Source organism: Lithobates pipiens, unplaced genomic scaffold (genome assembly GCF_037356315.1).
Source record: "Lithobates pipiens isolate NorthernLeopardFrog02 unplaced genomic scaffold, aLitPip1_a1.2 Scaffold_28, whole genome shotgun sequence".
Taxonomy (NCBI): domain Eukaryota; kingdom Metazoa; phylum Chordata; class Amphibia; order Anura; family Ranidae; genus Lithobates; species Lithobates pipiens.
Genome location: NW_027507789.1, coordinates 88790341 through 88811068, shown reverse-complemented (window position 1 = coordinate 88811068; position 20728 = coordinate 88790341). Strand labels below are relative to the sequence as shown.

Genomic DNA, 20728 nt, shown 5'->3' with positions numbered 1-20728 from the left:
GCGATAGTTACATTACTCTTAGTATGTGCAGCATGTCTGGTAGCAAATGGATGGTTTTGTGAACATTTTGCATTACCGTACAATTAGCGGTAGAACTCATCGAAGTGAATAGATTTAACCGGATTTTGAGATAGTACTCTCTATTTCTAATAAGAAATAAAGAAAAATAAGTCAGGATGGTGTGTCAGGACTGTCACATACTCAATGTGACAGTTGATGTGGAGAATTACAAATATGCAAAATAGAGCAAAAGAGTACATGGTTTATTTTGATTTATGATAGTTTTATTGCATGCTTGATGTGGATGATTAAAATCGTGTAGTGATCTATATTTAGCATAAGAATGAAAAGGCATAACAGGGCAATGAGACAAACTCCATTAGAGATGTGAGCTAGATGAAATGATGAAATGTCTCTGTATAGCCCAGATTGTCTTCTGTTATCACATAGCCTACCCTCTAAATTCACTAGCCTCTCTATATACACCAGCATGTTTACACTAGCCGGTCTTCTGCATACAATAGCCTGTCTTCGATATACACTAGCCTATGTTCTGAATACACTAGCCCGTCTTCTGTCTTCTGTATGCCCTAGCCTGTCTTCTGTATACATTAGTCTCTCTGTATAAACTAGCATCTCTCTATACCCCAAACTGTCTTCTGTAAAAACTTGTCTCTCTTTATAGCCTTTCTTCTGTACACACTAGCTTCTCTGTATACACTAACCAGGCTTCTATATACAATAGCTTCACTCTATGCACTAGCCTCTCTGTATAATATAGCCTCTCTATATACCCTAGATAGTGTTCTGCATACACTAGCCTCTCCGTAGAAGCCAGCCTTTATTCTGTATTCACTAGCCTTTCTTCTGTATGCTGTAGTCTTCTATATATATTAGCTTCTCTGTACACCCCTGCATCTCTGTAATATACTAAACCCTCTGTATACCACCGCCTGTTTTCTGTATACACTAGACTGTAAAAACTAGCTAGAATACACCAGCCTGTCTTCTGTACCCACTAGACTCTCTGTATACACTACCCAGTCTTCTGTATACACTGTCCGCTTGGATGTATACCCAAGCCTGTCTTCTGTATACACTAGTCTCTCTATATGCACTGTCCTATCTGTATACACTCGACTCTCTCTATACACTAACCTCTCTATATACACTAACATCTTTGTATATACTAGCTTCTCTTTAAACTAGCCTCTCTGTGTACCCCAGCCTCATTGTTTACTCTAGCATCTCTGTATACTCAAGCCTATCTGCATACACGAGTCTATATTCTGTATTCAATAGCCTTTCTTCTGTATGCTGTAGTCTTCTATATATACCAGCTTCTCTGTACACCCTTGCATCTCTGTAAACACTGTGTAAACTAGCCAGTCTTATGTATACACTCGCCGACTGTATACACTAGACTCTCTGAATACACTAAACTCTCTGTATACCACAGTCTGTCTTCTGTATACACTGGACTGTAAATACTAGCTAGAATACACCAGCCTGTCTTCTGTACCCACTAGACTCTCTGTATACACTACCCAGTCTTCTGTATACACTGTCAGCTTGGATGTATACCCAAGCCTGTCTTCTGTATACACTAGCTTCTCTATATGCACTGTCCTTTCTGTATACACTCGACTCTCTCTATACACTAACATCTTTGTATATACTAGCCTCTCTTTAAACTAGCCTCTCTGTGTACCCCAGCCTCACTGTTTACTCTAGCATCTCTGTATACTCAAGCCTATCTACATACACGAGTCTGTATTCTGTATTCACTAGCCTTTCTTCTGTATGCTGTAGTCTTCTATATATACCAGCTTCTCTGTACACCCTAGCACTGTAACAGTGCTAGGTTCCTGTATTACAGAAACAGAACACCAGCAATAAGGTGTATACTGTGCAGGAGGCACACAACACCCACTCTAACTTCTGCACTGCAGATGCATGTATTGCAGAAATTGAACAGCAGTAATAACGGGTAGCTTCAGGTGTGTAGTGTGCAGGAGGCACATAACACCCACTGTAACAGTGCTAGGTTCCCAAGCAGTAAAGACACTATCCCTGCCTATCGTCCTCTTTCCCTGAACACGGCAACACACTATACAAGGCCGCCGCGCCGTACTAAACCCCCCTGAGCTATAATTGGCCATTGGATTCCTGTGGTGAATTGTGGCTCTCCTCACAGAGGATGTTACATCTGTTCTTATTATATAGAACCTATTATGCTCCTCGTAAACTTTTTCAGTTTGGCCGAACGGCCAGACGCAAGTTGCCCCCGGTGCGGGAACATGGGGGGAGACATGATGCACATGTTTTGGAGATGTTTTGGAGATGCCCGAAGTTGATCCGCTACTGGACAGAGGTGACAGGAACCATTGATCGGGTGTAATTGGCCACCAGGATGGAGGCGAAATATTGTCTCCTGGGATTAGTTGAAGGAGTTGGAAACCCGGGAAGTAGCCAGATGGCAGTTCTGAGATGCCTATTTCAGTCAAGGAAACTGATTGGCCAACTTAGCCTCCAATGTTGGCAATGACTTGGTTTTTTTCGCTTGTTTCCCAAGATGACCATGTTGGCGTTTGTCAAGATGGTTGAGAGTGCCCGAAGAGATCGCCTATGGCCCCATCACCTTGAAAGTGCCTGATCTTGTCTGATCTCGGAGGCTAAGCATTGTCGGGCCTGATTAGTAACTGGATGGGAGACCAGGTGCCATAGGATTCTTTTTATGTTGTTGGCGTTGACATGGTTTTTTTTTTCCGCTTGTTTCCCAAGGTGATCATCTTGGCATTTGTCAAGAGGGCTGAGAGAGCCCAAAGAAATCTCCTACGGCCACATCCCCCTGGAAGCGCCCGATCTCATCTGATCTCAGAGGCTAAGCAGGGTCCGGCCTGGATAGTTCCTAATTAAAGGTGCCGTAGGAATCTTTTTATATTGTTGGCTTTGACCTGTTTTTCTTTCACTTGTTTCCCAAGATAACCATCTTGGTATTTGTCAAGAGGGTTGAGAGTGTCTAAATAGAACACCTATGGCCACATCACCCTGAAAGCGCACAATCTCATCTGATCTCGGAGGCCTAGCAGTATACGGCCTGGTTAATACCTGTATGGGAGACCATCTGTGAATACCATGTGCTTCTTTTTATGTTGTTGGCGTTTACCTGTTTATTTTCGCTTGTTTCCCAAGGTGACCATCTTGGCGTTTAACAAGAGGGTTGAGAGTGCCCAAAGAGATCACCTACGGCCCCATCACCCTGAAAGCACCCAATCTCATCTGATCTCAGAGGCTAAACAGTGTCGGGCCTGGTTAATACCTGGATGGGAGACTGCCTGGAAATACCAGGTTCCATGGGCTTCTTTTTATGTTGTTGGCTTTGAACTGTTTTTTTTGCTTGTTTCTCAAGGCGACCATCTTGGCGTTTGTCAAGAGGGTTGGGCGTGTTTCACTCTGAAAGCACCCAATCTCGTCTGATTTCAGAGGCTTAGCAGCGTCAGGCCTGGTTAGTACCTGGATGGGAGACTGCCTGGGAAGACCAGGTGACATAGAAGGATCTGGCCTGGTTAGTGTCTTGATTGGGAGATCGCCTGGGAATACCGGATGCCGTAGGATTCTTTTTATGTTGTTGGCTTTGACCTGTGTTTTTTCCCTTGTTTCCCAAGGTGACCATCTTGGCATTTGTCAAGAGGGTTGAGAGTGCACAAAGAAATTTCCTACTGGCACAACACCCTGAAAGCGCCCAATCTCGTTTGGTCTCAGAGGCTAAGCAGGGTTGGGCCTGGTTTGTACCTGGATGGGAGACCACCTGGGTTTTCCAGAGCCGGTCATGTCCAGAACCCTGGGGTTCTTCTGGGTCCCGAAGGCTAGTAAGGAGACAAGGCATAGTCAAAAGGAGGTGGGGGGATGGCGGCCGGCAAATAAAGAAAAATAAAGACAAAAAGGGAGGGGGGGAATGCCACCCAGGGCAGACATGGCCTACGTAGGTAAACGTTAGATGTTCAGTCATTTTCTGGGACAGAGGCACTGCTCACCTCCCGAATGTAGTCTCGAGTACCAGTAAAATACCTCCAGGGCCTCCATGTAACACTAAATGCCTCTTCAGTGTTGTGAAGGGTGGCGGTCAATTCTTCCATCCGGAGAATATGATTGACTTTGGAATACCACAGCACCTTGGATGGGGGCTGAGGCTGCCTCCACAGTGCGGGAATGCAGGCCTAGGCGGCATTCAGAAGTTGCATCGTGAGGGTTTTTTTGTATTTTCGAACAGGCTGTTGGGTCAAGTGTAGAAGGCATGCTGCTGGGAACCCAAAAGTTCCTCAAGGCCGGGCATGCCCAGAAAAGGTGTCCCATGGTCCCCGTATTTGAATTTCACGTCCAACAAAAATCCGGGATCGATCTATACATTTTATTCAGAAGGTATGGGACTCTATACCAGCGTGAGACTATCTTGTATCCTGATTCTTGATATTGGTTTGCGATGGAAGCTTTATGTACTCAGGTCAGGATCTTCCCTATCTGTTGTGGGGTAAATGTGATGCCTAAGTCCCTCTCCCATTTGTGGATAAATGGTGGGGGTCGACTCCTCCTCCTGATTACTCAGTAGGTTGTACAGGAGGGAGAGGGTGTGTCGCACAGGTTCCCTTTTGTGACAGATGGATTCATAGGGCGTCAGGTCTCTAGGAGTGTAGGGGGCCCTTTGTATGGCCAGAAGAAAGTGACGAAGTTGATAAGCACTAAACAAGTCAAGCGGAGGGTCAGAAAGCTCAGCGACAGTTTGCGTGGTCGGGAGCCCTCCCGAGGGCCACACCTCTCCCAGACCCTGTTTCCCCACCACTGTCAACTGTCGCAGTTTCTTGTTGGTAAATCCCGGTGGGAAGTCTGGATTACCTGTAACCGGAGTCATTGGTGATGGCAGGGGAGCAATGTGTGTGCAGCTGAAAAACCTCCGCACAACAGCCAACGTAGCTCCCACTACGGGGTGACCTCTGAAGTCTTTTGGTAGGGAGGACAGGAGCCACGGGGAGGTCAATAGGGGAATGGATCCATCCTCAATCTCCATCTCCACCCACTGCTTGTGTGGGCCATTACAATGCCAATCAACGACTCTCGCTAGCAGAGTCACTCTGTAGTATTGTCTCAGATCTGGGAGACCCAGACCCCCCTTGTCCTTTGGTCTGGCAAGCAATTGCAAACGGGCTCTGGGCGGTTTGCGCGCCCAAATAAAGTCCAAGAGCAGCACCTGCAGTTGTCTGAAAAAAATTGGGGGTAAGCGGATCGGTAATGTCTGGAACATGTATAAGATCCGCGGGAGGGCCGTCATTTTGAATGCATTACAGCGTCCGAACCAGGTCAGTGTTAAAGCATGCCAGTTTCCCAAATCAGATTTCTATCTATCCAGGAGAGGGACAAAATTAAGTGGGTACAATTGCGCTAAATCCGCTGCGATGTCAACGCCCAGGTAACGTATAGATTTTTCAGCCCAGTAGAATGGAAAAGCGGAGCGGAGCCTCTTGGCCTCACCATCCGGGACCAATATATTCAATACAGCCGACGGTGCAATTGATTTTATAGTTTGATAGGCTGCCGTATCGCCGGAGAGCCGCGAGTATATTGGGAAGCGAAATGTGTGGATTGGAGACGAAAAAAATTAGATCGTCAGCGTACGCCGCTATTTTGTGGTGTGCCGAGGGTTTGGATATGCCAGTAATATTCGGGTCATTCTGAACGTGACACATAAGTGGTTCCAGTGTCAGAATAAAAATTAGGTGAGACAGAGGCCCCCCTGCCATTAGTGATGGGGAAAGAGTCCGAGCACTCTGAAAGCACCCAATCTCGTCTGATCTTGGAGGCTAAGAAGAGTCAGGCCTGGTTAGTACCTGGATGGGAGACCACCTGGGAATACCAGTTATTGTAGGCTTCTTTTGATGTTGTTGGCGTTGATTCGTTTTTTTTTTTTTCGCTTGTTTCCCAAGGTGACCATCTTGGCATTTGTCAAGAGGGTTGAGAGTGCCCAAAGAGTTCGCTTACAGCAGCATCACCCTGAAAGAGCCCTATCTCTTCTCATCTCTGAGGCTAAAAAGGGTTGGGCCTAGTTAGTCCCTGGATGGGAGATGGCTTTGGAATACCAGGTGCCGTAGTCTTCTTTTTATGTTGTTGACATTGACCTGTTTTTTTTCCGCTTGTTTCCCAAGGTGACTATCTTGGCATTTGTCAAGAGGGTTGAGAGTGCCCAAAGAGATTGCCTATGGGCACATAAGCCTGAACAGGGTCGGGCCTTGCTAGTACCTGGATTGGAGACCACCTGGGAATACTAGGTGCTGAAGGCTTCTTTTTATGTTGTTGGCGTTGACTTGTTTTTTTTTTTTTGTTTACCAAGGTGACCATCTTGGTGTTTGTCAAGAGGGTTGAGAGTGCTTGAAGAGCTCGTCTATGGCCACATAACCCTGAAAGCACCAGATCTCGTCTGATCTCAGAGACTAAACAGGGTCAGGCCTTGTTAATACCTGGATGGGAGACCACCTGGGAATACTAGGTGCTGTAGACTTCTTCTCATGTTGTTGGTGTTGACTTGATTTTTTTGTTTGTTTCCCAAGGTGACCATATTGGCGTTAGTCAAGGTTGAGAGTGCCTGAAGAAATCTCCTACGGCCACACCACCCTGAAAGAGCCCAATCTCATCTGATCTCAGAGGCTAAGCAGGATTGGGACCAGTTTAGTACCTGGATGGGAGACCGCCTGGGATTTCCAGATGCCGTAGGCTTCTTTTTATGTTGTTGCCGTTGAGCTATTTTTTTCCGCTTGTTTCCAAGGTGACCATCTTGGTGTTTGTCAAGAGAGTTGAGAGTGCCTGAAGATATTGGCTACAGCCACATCACCCTGAATCTGTTCCATCTCGTCTGATCTTCGAGGCTAAGCAGGGTCAGGCCTGGTTAATACCTGGATGGGAGACTGCCTGGGAAGACCAGGTGCCATAGAAGGATCTGGTCTGGTTAGTGTCTTGATTGGGAGATCGCCTGGGAATACTGGATGCCGTAGGCTTCTTTTTATGTTGTTATTTTTGACCTGTTTTTTTTAGCTTGTTTCCCAAGGTGACCATCTTTCCTTTGTCAAGAGGCTGGGTCGGGCCTGGTTAATGCCTGGATGGGAGACCGCCTGGGAATACCAGGTGTTATAGGCTTCTTTTTTTTTTCAAATATAATTTTTTCTCCAAATATTGGAAGACGGTCCCCCGAGTACATAATGCAACAGAGAAATACAGAGCAAAAAGCAGCTGAACAATACTTGATACAGGTATATTCGCAACTGTGAGTCTGCCTTCCATCAATCACAATGATTCAAAGCACGGATAAAGTACTATACCAAGATCCAGGGTCACACAAACCCCAGGTCCCTCCAGCATAATCCATCCAGAGGGGGGTGTGGGGCCGTCATTCCCAATTTTCCACTTTTTCCAAAAGAGAGAGGGGGTGGAGGGGGTGAGAGATAGGGGAGGAAGGCAGAAAAGAGAAGGATTGAAAGATCAGGAAAGGAGAAGAGGGGACGAGACACGATGGCAGCCACTGTCCAAGGGGCCAGTCAAGGAAAGCTCAGAGCACTAAGGCGATAGCAGGCGACATCCTTCCAGCGAGAATATAAAGGTATTCCAGATGTCTCAGGTTTGTTTAAAAAATTCTTGTTTACCTTGTGATGTGAGGATCAATTCCTCCATTTTTTTTAATGTCCTCTATTTTCCTAAGCCAGTGAGTAATGAAAGGGGGGGAACATTTTTTTCCAATAGAGAGGGATGCAGGATTTCGCCGCATTTATCACATGCCGTAAAATTGATTTTTTTATACTTCTTAATGGGAATCTGTGAATGGTGCAAGAGAAAGAATGCAGCCTCTTCCTTGATGGAGAAGTCTGTGAATTTTTGTGTTATGCATCGGATCTCTGTCCAGAAGTCCACCAAGCTGGGGCAGGACCAAAAAATGTGCAGCAACGTGCCCTCTTCTTCTCCACACTTCCAGCATATGTTCGAGTAAGAGGGGAAACATTTCTGCAGCTTTGATGGTGTCAAATACCACCTGGTGAGAAGTTTAAAATTCGTCTCCTGTATCTTCGTGCACAGCGACATTTTGAGAGCCAAAGTGATAATGCGTTGTCTCTATGCTGGGGAAAATGAGCAATTAAGGTCCTTTTCCCAGTTGGACAGACAGGTTAAGTGTGGATAATCTGTTTGAGAGAGAATGTGGGCCAAAGGGCCTTCGCTCCTGCATAGAGTCTCAAACTCCGTCTGAGGGCGGGCGAACGTTTGAGGATTGGGGATGGAATGGAGAAAATGATGTCGTTGCGTCGCTCTCCAAAAAGGCAGTTGGAAAAGCCCTGTCGGATCTGTTAGGGTTGAGAAAGAAGGCCATTTTCCATCAATGACGAATTTAGACGCATTGTCTAGGTTGGAATTTCTAAGTGGGTCCCCAGTTCAAAGGTTGCATGGCCACGTATAGGGAATAGGGGGGAAGTCAAAGACGTGAGTGTGTTTTGGGTAGCGATCAGGTGACTGACTTTCAACTAAGCCACTATAGTGGGATGTGACATAAATTCTGTGGGTAAATACTTATAGCACCACATGGTGCTTCTTAGCGGAATTCGGGAGTGAGCTTAGAAAGTTTGTTTCGATTCCAGTCCAATACGCGCCCCAGGAGCGTGGTCGGACCAAGTAATATGGCCGATGGAGGAAGTATGATTTGTGAGGGGAAGAGCAAAAAGAGTAGTCCCTTTCCCCAGAGTGTTGCAGACGCCAGACATCAACTAATTGGTCATTTAGTAAACACTTAGTAATCCGCTTTCTAGAGGAAATGAGGAACGAGGAGCAAGAGGCAGAAGTGTCAACCGATGGCGAAAGGGGACATTAAAGTCCCCACCTAATATCAACTGGCCCTCCCGAAAGTCACATAATCTGTGCAGGGTAGTTCTGAGGAACGTGTCTTGGTAATCATTGGCAGCGTACACAGTGGCAAATGTAAAAAGGCGCTCTCCAATGTGGCCCCTAAGAAAAAGATATCGGCCCCCAGGGTCCACCAGAGAATCCTGGAGAACCCAGGGGAGCCTGCTAGAGATCAGAATGGAGACTCCCTTGGTCTTAGAGGAGGGGTTAGTAGAGTGGTAGACCTTAGGGAAGGATCTCGACCATAGAAAGGGGAGGCTAGTATTTTTAAAATGTGTTTCTTGTATAAAGGCCACATCAGTACAGGAAGTCTTCAGTTCTCACAGGAGGATCCACCGTTTTTCAGGGGAGTTCAGTCCCTTAAAGTTTAGGGAGGTGACCTTGACTGAGTCTGCCATCGCTCCTCGGGGAGGGGGACGTCAGAGAAAAGCAAAGAAAGTTGAACCAAGGTAGGTTTTGGGTAGGTAATGCATGGTGGGAACTAAGGGGGAGAAAGGAAGGGCAAATGGAAGGAAAGGTAAAGGGAAATAGAGGCCGGGCACCTCAACCCCAGGGGGAGAGGGAAATTAAGGGTTATCCGCACTCAACAGTACAGGAAGGGTATACTAAAACAGAACAATTATGCTATAGCCCTTACCAGATGTACACTGGGTTTAAAGCGCTGTCCTACTTGGGTTGGTGGGTAGACAGGTCGGAGAGGGAGCCCCCGAATCCTAGTCCCCCCAGTCCCGGCAGTGGTAAATGTCACGTCTGATACCGGTATGCAAATAAAAGACAATCAGTAACATCATAGAACCAAAAAACAATAGTATAACCAAAACAGAGGTAAAGCATATAACTATCAGCACTGAGGGGTCTCCTCGGCTCGCCCTAAACATAGGCATGCATGAGGGAGCCGGTCACAACAGAAAAGGCATCACAGAATGGGATCCACCACCCCCCGTCCCACACCCCTAAAGTACATGCAGTCCCCGAACAAATGCATTTCTCCCTTTGGCAGATTGTCCTCTCCTTACCCCCTCTCCCCCATCCACGCCCCGGGGGGAAAAGGGGCAGGGAAGGGGGGAAAGGGGGAGTGGAAGGGGAAAAGGGGGAGTGGAAGGGGGGAAAGGAGGGAAGAGTGGGAAGGGGGGGGAAGGGAGGGGGGAAACAGGGGAGAGGGGACAAACATGCGGAAATGTCAAGTCCTTTAGCGCACTCCCACCAGCAAACACCCGGACCCCATAAATTTCAACTCCTCCCCTCCATGGTCACCACATCAAGATGAAAGAGGAGCAGCCCTGGTCGGTGCATGGAAAATCCGTCAGGCAAGGGCCTGGGGCCACCATCCCTCCATCCAACGGGAGACTTCACCCGAGCAGCAGTCCTGGGGCAAGCCAATTAGTGTCTCTCCTGCATCGCCATCGGGGGCTGTGTAGAGCATCCAGAGGGAGGCTGGGACCGCCCAAACAGTAAGGGGTAAATCCTCCAGGGGGGTCCAGAGTCACCCTGGAGGAAAGCAGTGTCTCGTACCAATAGGCTCAATAAATAAGTCATCCAGGGTCCCCGAAAGCTGCAGAAGGCAGTGTCGGCAAAGAGTAGGTGGGAGCCAGACGGGGGGACGAGGGGCGCAACCACATATATGCGGGAATGTCAAGCCCTTCAAGTACATCGCACTAGGTATCACTCAGACCCCCCAAAGTGCAACCCCCCCATCTAAGGTCAAGACTCCAGAAGGGAAGATGAGCCGCCCTGGTCTGTACATGAAAGAACCTGCTGCCAAGGGGTTGGGGCCATCATCCCTTCCTCCAATGGGAGATGCCACCGGCATGACAGCCCCGTGTCCTGTCAAGTGGTGCCCCTCTGACAATGTTGTTGTGGTATATGTGGAGCCTCCAGGGAGAGGCAGGGACCACCCAAACAGTGATGGGTAAAGCCTCCAAGGGGGACCGGTGTCACACAGGAGGATAGCGGTGTCTTGTACAAGTTGGTTAATTAGACAAGTCATCCAGTGTGTTCCTGTGAGCAGCGGAAGGAAAGGTCGGTAAGGATTATGAATGGGTGGGGGCCAGGGAGTGCATAAAACTGCCACCAGATGACCGGGTCAGAGAGGGCAAGGGGATGAAAGTCAGATCTGGTAGGTGGGGGCGGGGGTGAGGAGTGTCCCTCATATTACTCACGTTGGCCATACCTTGAAGCTGAGCGCTCTGCATACCCAGGACGTTCTTCTGTATAATCTAGCCTATCTGTATACATTAGCCTGTCTTTTGTACACATTAGTCGGTCCTCTGTATACACTAGTCTGTCTGTATACGCTAGTGTATACAGATAGGTTAGATTATACAGAAGAACGTCCTGGGTATGCAGAGATGGAGGCTAGGGTATACAGAGAGAGAGGCTAGAGTATGCATACTTGCTAGTGTATACAGACGGACTAGTGTATACAGAAGACCGGCTAGTTTATATAGGGAGGCTAATGTGTGCAAAAGACAGGCTAGTGTATACAAATAGGCTAGATTATAGAGAAGAACATCTTGGGTATGCAGAGAGAGAGGCTGGGTTACACAGAGAGGCTGGTGTATGCAGACTTGCTAGTGTAAACAGACGGACTAGTGTATATAGAGAGGCTTGGGTATACAGAGAGCTAATGTATAAAGAGCAGCTAGTGTATACAAAAGACATCCAAGGGAATACAGAGAGACTCGTGTATGCAGAAGACCGGCTAGTTTATACAGAGAGGCTAAAGTGTACAAAACACAGGCTAGTGTATACAGATAGGCTAGATTATACAGAAGAGCGTCCTGGGTATGCAGAGATGGAGGCTAGGGTATACAGAGAGAGAGTGAGGCTGGGTTACACAGAGAGGCAGACTTGCTAGTGTATACAGATGGACTAGTGTATACAGTAGACCGGCTAGTTTACACAGAGAGGCTAATGTGTACAAAAGACAGGCTAGTGTATACAGATAGGCTAGATTATACAAAATAACGTCCTGGGTATGCAGAGATGGAGGCTAGGGTATACAGAGAGAGAGGCTAGAGTATGCATACTTGCTAGTGTATACAGGCGGACTAGTGTATACAGAAGACCGGTTAGTTTATACAGAGAGGCAAATGTGTACAAAAGACAGGCTAGTGTATACAGATAGGCTAGATTATACAAAAGAACGTCCTGGGTATGCAGAGATGGAGGCTAGGGTATACAGAGAGAGAGGCTAGAGTATGCATACTTGCTAGTGTATACAGGCGGACTAGTGTATACAGAAGACCGGTTAGTTTATACAGAGAGGCAAATGTGTACAAAAGACAGGCTAGTGTATACAGATAGGCTAGATTATACAAAAGAACGTCCTGGGTATGCAGAGATGGAGGCTAGGGTATACAGAGAGAGAGAGGCTAGAGTACGCATACTTGCTAGTGTATACAGATGGACTAGTGTATACAGAGGACCAGCTAATTTATACAGGGAGGCTAATGTCTACTGAAGACCAGCTAGTGTATACACATAGGCTAGATTATAGAGAAGAACGTCCTGGGTATGCAGAGATGGAGGCTAAGGTATACAGAAAGAGAAGTTGGGCTACAAAGAGAGACTAGTGTATGCAGACTTGCTAGTGTATACCGGTGGACTAGTGTATACAGAGAGGATTGGGTATACAGAGATGCTAGTGTATACAAAAGACAACCAAGAGTAGACAGTGAGGCTCGTGTATACAGAAGACCGGCTACAGAGAAGCTAATTTGTACAAAAGACAGGCTAGTGTATACAGATAGGCTAGATTATACAGAGGAAGGTCCTGGGTATGCAGAGATGGAGGCTAGGGAATCCAGAGAGAGACTGTGTTACACAGAGAGGCTAGAGTATGCAGAAGACCGGCTATTTTTTTTTTACAGATAGGCTTGTGTATACAGAAGACAGTCTGGGGAATTCAGTGAGGCTAGTGTTATGCAGAGAGGCTGGGACACCGAGACTATTGTAAAAAGAAGGCAGGCTAGTGTATATAGATTACGGGCACGTGTATACAGAAGACAGAGAGGCTAGTCTATATTGAGTGGCTGGTGTACACAGAGAGATTAATGTATACAGAAAAGCTAGTGTATAAAGAAGACAGGACTTTATTTTTTGCTAATGCAACTACTTCTGAAACATGTAAAGTGCTTTTTTCATATTTTGGTGCTGTTAAAAAGTGGTGTGTTTTCAGTGGTGATAGCAATGTGACAGTTAATGTGGAGAACTAGAACTATACAAAATAGAGCAAAATAGTGCTAAGTTTATTTTGTTAAGTCATTGACTGATAGACGTTAAGTAATTGGCCGTTATTTGTTTGGCAGTACATGGTTTATTTTGATGTAAGATAGTTTTATTCTCTACTTATAGCCGAGTTTTAGACGACTTTATTATTAGCATTATTATCATTATTCGCATTATTCATATATATTATGCAGAGTGTAAGTATTGCAGTGAGACGATATTGCTTTTGAAAGATTTGTATTATTATACATAGCATTGTTAGCAGACCAATAGGACAATTTACATGGCTTAATATTGCAGAGCGTAATTTATCAGGAAAGAGATCCAAAGCCTTAGTTGCAGTAGCTTCATAAAACTGAGAAATCGTTGCATTACTCTAAATTTAGAAGTTGTTCCGATGCACTGAAAAGACGATATTAAATGAGTGATCTACACATTTCGTTTACTATTGCAGAGAGATAGCGGATAAATGTTAATATGTTAATATGTGCTGCGTGTAAGGTAGAAATTAGATGGATTAGTGTGAGCTGGTTTACCAGCATTTAGATATAGTAATCTGTTTATACTAATAATAAATATAGCAAAATAACTCTAAAATTAATATTGAGACAGTATATACAGGTCGGGTTTAAGTGGAAATACACGAAATAACAGCAACGACGTGTGTAGGTTTTTATCAATCAGGTTCATTACGTGACTTTAATCATGTAGTGAATATACCCTAAATATAGCACAAGGATGAGAAAGCATAATAACTAACAGAGGATGACATGGCAAAAAGACAAACTGCATTAGAAATGTGAATATGAATTAGAGATGAAATGCCAATCCCCACGGCTACGTACAGCAAAGTGTGAGCTAAGCAGCTAAATATTCTGCAATAGCAGAGATTAAGTATTGCAGTCGAAATGAGATCGGAAGCGTTAGTTGCAGTAGCTCCAAAATGACTGAGAAATAATTTCTTTACTCTAAATGTAAAAGTTATCCCGGTAGCACTGAGTGGACTGATATTAGATGAGTGATCGTTGTGGTACAAATTCAGTTTCCTATAGCATAGAGATACCAGCTAAATGTGAGAAGAGCAATTAAACTGTTCACATCGGTAGCATTGTATTACTCTTAATATGTGCAGCGTGTAAAGAAGCAATAAGATGGTTTTATATTATCCTAAAATTAGCAGTATACGTAATAAAGGTGAGTAAGTTACCTGGATTTAGACATAGCAAACTCTATAATCTAATTTAGCAAAATTAGAAAGGATAATATTGAGACAGTATATATTGGTCGAGTTTAAGTGGAAATACACAAAATATCTAGCTTACCTTTACATTTTTCAATAGAGCGTTGCAAAGTAATACCAAGACAGAATGTCATAATAGCAATTAGATGAGATGATTGCTGTAATCATGAAATATCAGCAACGACTAGGTTTCTATCAAATGAGAAAGTATAATAACTGGCAAAGTATGACATGGCAAAGAGACAAATTGCATTAGAGATGTGAGATGGACATGAAATGTCAATCCCCATTGGTTACTTACATGTAAACGCGGCTACATACAGCAAAGTGTGACCTAAGCAGCTAAAGGGTATTTAAGAGTAAATTGACGTAGCTTGAAAATTCCAACGTGTAAATCGTTCCATTAATTTTGTTACGCACGAAGACGGCTTACACTGACTGTTTTCCGTTTCCACTGGTTATCGGCATAATGTATCAGTAGCCATGAACATTAATAGTGATAGACAGCTTACATTATGATAAATGCATGATGTGAATGTAAAATAGTGGCATTATGTGTTTTTAATGTAATCAAACTGTATTGCTATGCTTTTCTCACATTTTGCTGCTGTTAAAAAATGTGTTGCAAGTGTTATGTGTTATCAGTGTGACAGTTAATGTGGAGAAGAAGTAATACACAAAATAGAGTCAGAAAGAGAATCCTATTGCATAGAGGTAGCGAGAGATGGTTGCATTACTCTTAATGTGCAGTGTGTAAAAGGTTTTAAAAAGATGGTTTTGTGTGACTTTTGCTTTAACGTAAAATTAGCTGTAGACATTATAACTTGTTACAATGATTTAGAGATTGTAATCTCTATAAAATAATAATAATAAGTATAGCAAAAGAAATTAGAAAATTATTGAGGCAGTATATATAGGTCTAGATAAAGTGAATACACAAATGGGATCAAGTGATAGTTGCAAAGTAATATCCTCATTAAGGCAGAATGTCGGAATAGCAATGAGATTCGATGGTTGCAACATAAAACGAAATATGAGCACGGCTAAAATACAGAACAACAGTACATAATTTAAGAGTACAGTAGAATATAGTATAAATTATTTAAGATTAAATAGATTTAGAATGAAAAAAATCTAAGTGTAAATCGTTGAGTAAATCGTTGAGTAAATCGTAAATAATTCAGCTAAGTTAACGCTGAGATTATGATTAATTTCACAGTTCCATTACGCGGTCCTTTTCCACTGGTATAGTCATAATTTAATATCAGTAATTGCTATCAGTAAATATTAAAATTGTAAGACGGTTCACGGTTATGTGGAATTGATATGGATATAAAAGTGGTACATTAATTTTCTGAAGCATATGGCAGAAAGACGGCTTACACTGCTTTTCTCACATTTTGCTGCGGTAAAAAGAAATGTTTTGTCACTGTGTTTTAACTGTGACAGTTAAGGTGGAGAAAAAGAAGAAATACAGAAAATAGAGTCAAACAGTGGAAACGTTTATTTGTCATGACAGCTGATACTGGTTGAGCAATAAAACTGTTTAATTAACATGTAAGACTGGTTTTATTCTCTACATATAGGCTTTTCAGAGAGTTGTATAATATAGGCGACCAATAGGACATTTAAATGGCTTAATGTTGTAGGGAGGAAGTATCGCTGTTCAAAGGTAAGAGATTGAAAGCTTAGCTTGAAAATGGCCGAGAAATAGTTGCGTTAGTCTAAATTTAAAGGAAATGCCGGTACCAATGAGAAAGCTTATATTAGACTAGTTGATCTTTGCATTACACAATCCTATTATTTTAATTATTATTATTATTAATAAGATCAAAGTGCAGAGAGATACTTAGTTAATGTCAGAGATACTCGGTTAATGTCAGAAAAGCAATAAAACCGTTTACATCGTTAGCGAGCGATAGTTACATTACTCTTAGTATGTGCAGCATGTCTGGTAGCAAATGGATGGTTTTGTGAACATTTTGCATTACCGTACAATTAGCGGTAGAACTCATCGAAGTGAATAGATTTAAGCGGATTTTGAGATAGTACTCTCTATTTCTAATAATAAATAAAGAAAAATAAGTCAGGATGGTGTGTCAGGACTGTCACATACTCAATGTGACAGTTGATGTGGAGAATTACAAATATGCAAAATAGAGCAAAAGAGTACATGGTTTATTTTGATGTATGATAGTTTTATTGCATGCTTGACGTGGATGATTAAAATCGTGTAGTGATCTATATTTAGCATAAGAATGAAAAGGCATAACATGGCAATGAGACAAACTCTATTAGAGATGTGAGCTAGATGAAATGATGAAATGTCTCTGTATAGCCCAGATTGTCTTCTGTTATCACTTAGCCTACCCTCTAAATTCAATAGCCTCTCTATATACACCAGCACTAGCCGGTCTTCTGCATACAATAGCCTGTCTTCGATATACACTAGCCTATGTTCTGAATACACTAGCCCGTCTTCTGTCTTCTGTATGCCCTAGCCCGTCTTCTGTATACATTAGTCTCTCTGTATAAACTAGCATCTCTGTATACCCCAAACTGTCTTCTGTAAAAACTTGTCTCTCTTTATGGCCAGTCTATCCTTTCTTCTGTACACACTAGCTTCTCTGTATACACTAACCAGGCTTCTATATACAATAGCTTCACTCTATGCACTAGCCTCTCTGTATAATCTAGCCTCTCTATATACCCTAGATAGTGTTCTGCATACACTAGCCTCTCCGTAGAAGCCAGCCTTTATTCTGTATTCACTAGCCTTTCTTCTGTATGCTGTAGTCTTCTATATATACTAGCTTCTCTGTACACCCCTGCATCTCTGTAATACACTAAACCCTCTGTATACCACAGCCTGTCTTCTGTATCCACTAGACTGTAAAAACTAGCTAGAATACACCAGCCTGTCTTCTGTACCCACTAGACTCTCTGTATACACTACCCAGTCTTCTGTATACACTGTCAGCATGGATGTATACCCAAGCCTGTCTTCTGTATACACTAGTCTCTCTATATGCACTGTCCTATCTGTATACACTCGACTCTCTCTATACATTAACCTCTCTATATACACTAAGATCTTTGTATATACTAGCCTCTCTTTAAATTAGCCTCTTTGTGTACCCCAGCCTCACTGTTTACTCAAGCATCTCTGTATACTCAAGCCTATCTACATACACGAGTCTGTATTCTGTATTCACTAGCCTTTCTTCTGTATGCTGTAGTCTTCTATATATACCAGCTTCTCTGTACACCCTAGCACTGTAACAGTGCTAGGTTCCTGTATTACAGAAACAGAACACCAGCAATAAGGTGTATACTGTGCAGGAGACACACAACACCCACTCTAACTTCTGCACTGCAGATGCATGTATTTGCAGAAATTGAACACCAGTAGTAAAGGGTAGCTTCAGGTGTGTACTGTGCAGGAGGCACATAACACCCACTGTAACAGTGCTAGGTTCCCAAGCATTAAAGACACTGTCCCTGCCTATCGTCCTCTTTCCCTGACCACCGCAACACACTATACAAGGCCGCTGCGCTGGCGGCCTTATATAGTGTGGGGTGTGTACTAAACCCCCCTGAGCTATAATTGGCCACAGGAATCCTGCCTGTGGTGAATTGTGGCTCTCCTCACAGAGGATGTTCCATCTGTTCTTATTATATAGAACCTATTATGCTCCTCGTAAACTTTTTCAGTTTGGCCGAACGGCCGGACGCAAGTTGCCCCCGGTGCGGGAACATGGGGGGAGACATGATGCACATGTTTTGCAGATGCCCGAAGTTGATCTGCTACTGGACAGAGGTGACAGGAACCATTGATCGGGTGTTTGGAACCTCCACCAGGATGGAGGCGAAGTATTGTCTCCTGGGATTAGTTGAAGGAGTTGGAAACCCGGGAGGTAGCCAGATGGCAGTTCTGAGATGCCTATTTCAGGCAAGGAAACTGATTGCCCAACCCTGCTTAGCCTCCAATGTAGGCAATGACTTGTTTTTTTTTCGCTGGTTTCCCAAGATAACCATGTTGGCGTTTGTCAAGATGGTTGAGAGTGCCCAAAGAGATCGCCTATGGCCCCATCACCTTGAAAGTGCCTGATCGTGTCTGATCTCGGAGGCTAAGCATTGTCGGGCCTGATTAGTAACTGGATGGGAGACCAACTGGGAATACCAGGTGCCATAAGATTCTTTTTATGTTGTTGGCGTTGACATGGTTTTTTTTTCCGCTTGTTTCCCAAGGTGATCATCTTGGCATTTGTCAAGAGGGCTGAGAGAGCCCAAAGAAATCCCCTACGGCCACATCCCCCTGAAAGCGCCCGATCTCATCTGATCTCAGAGGCTAAGCAGGGTCCGGCCTGGATATTACCTAATTAAAGGTGCCGTAGGAATCTTTTTATATTGTTGGCTTTGACCTGTTTTTCTTTCGCTTGTTTCCCAAGGTGACCATTTTAGCATCAGTCAAGAGTTTTGAGTATGTCCCAAAGCGTTCGCCTGAGGTCATATCACCCTGAAAGCGCCCGATCTCAGAGGCTAAGCAGGGTCTGGGTCAGATGGGAGACCGCCAGGGTCTATGTTGTTGGCGTTGACCTGTTTTTTTTCACTTGTTTCCCAAGATAACCATCTTGGCATTTGTCAAGAGGGTTGAGAGTGCACAAAGAAATTTCCTACGGGCACAACACCCTGAAAGCGCCCAATCTCATTTGGTCTCAGAGGCTAAGCAGGGTTGGGCCTGGTTTGTACCTGGATGGGAGACCGCCTGGGTTTTCGAGAGCCGGTCATGTCCAGAACCCTGGGGTTCTTCTGGGTCCCGAAGGCTAGTAAGGAGACAAGGCATAGTCAAAAGGGAGGACGGGGGGAAGAAGAGAGTGCAAAGACGGAGAGAGAGGAGGTGGGGGGATGGCGACGGGGGAAAAAAGGAAAATAAAGACAAAAAGGGAGGGGGGGGAAAACCACCCAGGGCAGACATGGCCTACGTAGGTAAACGTTAGATGTTCAGTTGTTTTCTGGGACAGAGGCACTGCTCACCTCCCGAATGTAGTCTCGAGTACCAGTAAAATACCTCCAGGGCCTCCATGTAACACTAAATGCCTCTTCAGTGTTGTGAAGGGTGGCGGTCAATTCTTCCATCCGGAGAATATGATTGACTTTGGAATACCACAGCACCTTGGATGGGGGCTGAGGCTGGCTCCACAGTGCGGGAATGCAGGCCCAGGCGGCATTCAGGAGTTGCATTGTGAGGGTTTTTTTGTATTTTCGAACAGGCTGTTGGGTCAAGTGTAGAAGGCATGCTGCTGGGAACCCAAAAGTTCCTCAAGGCCGGGCATGCCCAGAAAAGGTGTCCCATGGTCCCCGTATCTGAATTTCACCTCCAACAAACATCCGGGATCGATCTATTCATTTTATTCAGAAGGTATGGGACTCTATACCAGCGTGAGACTATCTTGTATCCTGATTCTTGATATTGGTTTGCGATGGAAGCTTTATGTACTAAGGTCAGGATCTTCCCTATCTGTTGTGGGGTAAATGTGATGCCTAAGTCCCTCTCCCATTTGTGGATAAATGGTGGGGGTCGACTCCTCCTCCTGACTACTCAATAGGTTGTACAGGAGGGAGAGGGTGTGTCGCACAGGTTCCCTTTTGTGACAGATGGATTCATAGGGCATCAGGTCTCTAGGAGTGTAGGGGGCCCTTTGTATGGCCAGAAGAAAGTGACGAAGTTGATAAGCACTAAACAAGTCAAGCGGAGGGTCAGAAAGTTCGGCGACAGTTTGCATGGTCGGGAGCCCTCCCGAGGGCCACACCTCTCCCAGACGCTGTTTCCCCACCACTGTCAACTGTCGCAGTTTCTTGTTGGTAAATCCCGGTGGGAAGTCTGGATTACCTATAACCGGAGTCATTGGTGATGGCAGGGGAGCAATGTGTGTGCAGCGGAACAACCTCCGCACAACAGCCAACATAGCTCCCACTACGGGGTGACCTCTGAGGTCTTTTGGTAGGGAGGACAGGAGCCACGGGGAGGTCAATAGGGGAATGGGTCCATCCTCTATCTCCATCTCCACCCACTGCTTGTGTGGGCCATTACAATGCCAATCAACGACTCTCGCTAGCAGAGTCACTCTGTAGTATTGTCTGAGATCTGGGAGACCCAGACCCCCCTTGTCCTTTGGTCTGGCAAGCAATTGCAAACGAGCTCTGGGCGGTTTGCACGCCCAAATAAAGTCCCGGAGCAGCACCTGCAGTTGTCTGAAAAAAATTGGGGGTAACCGGATCTCGTTTGATGTTGGAGGCTAAGAAGAGTCTGGCCTTGTTAGTACCTGG

The 20728-nt window shown here is 44.8% G+C and overlaps 2 pseudogenes; both read left to right on the top strand.

Annotated features, from left to right (window-relative positions):
• Positions 1-6431: 6431 nt before the first annotated feature.
• Positions 6432-6550, top strand: LOC143937717 (5S ribosomal RNA; annotated as a pseudogene).
• A 95-nt stretch (positions 6551-6645) lies between these two features.
• LOC143937056 (5S ribosomal RNA) lies at positions 6646-6765 on the top strand (annotated as a pseudogene).
• The last annotated feature ends 13963 nt before the right edge of the window (positions 6766-20728 follow it).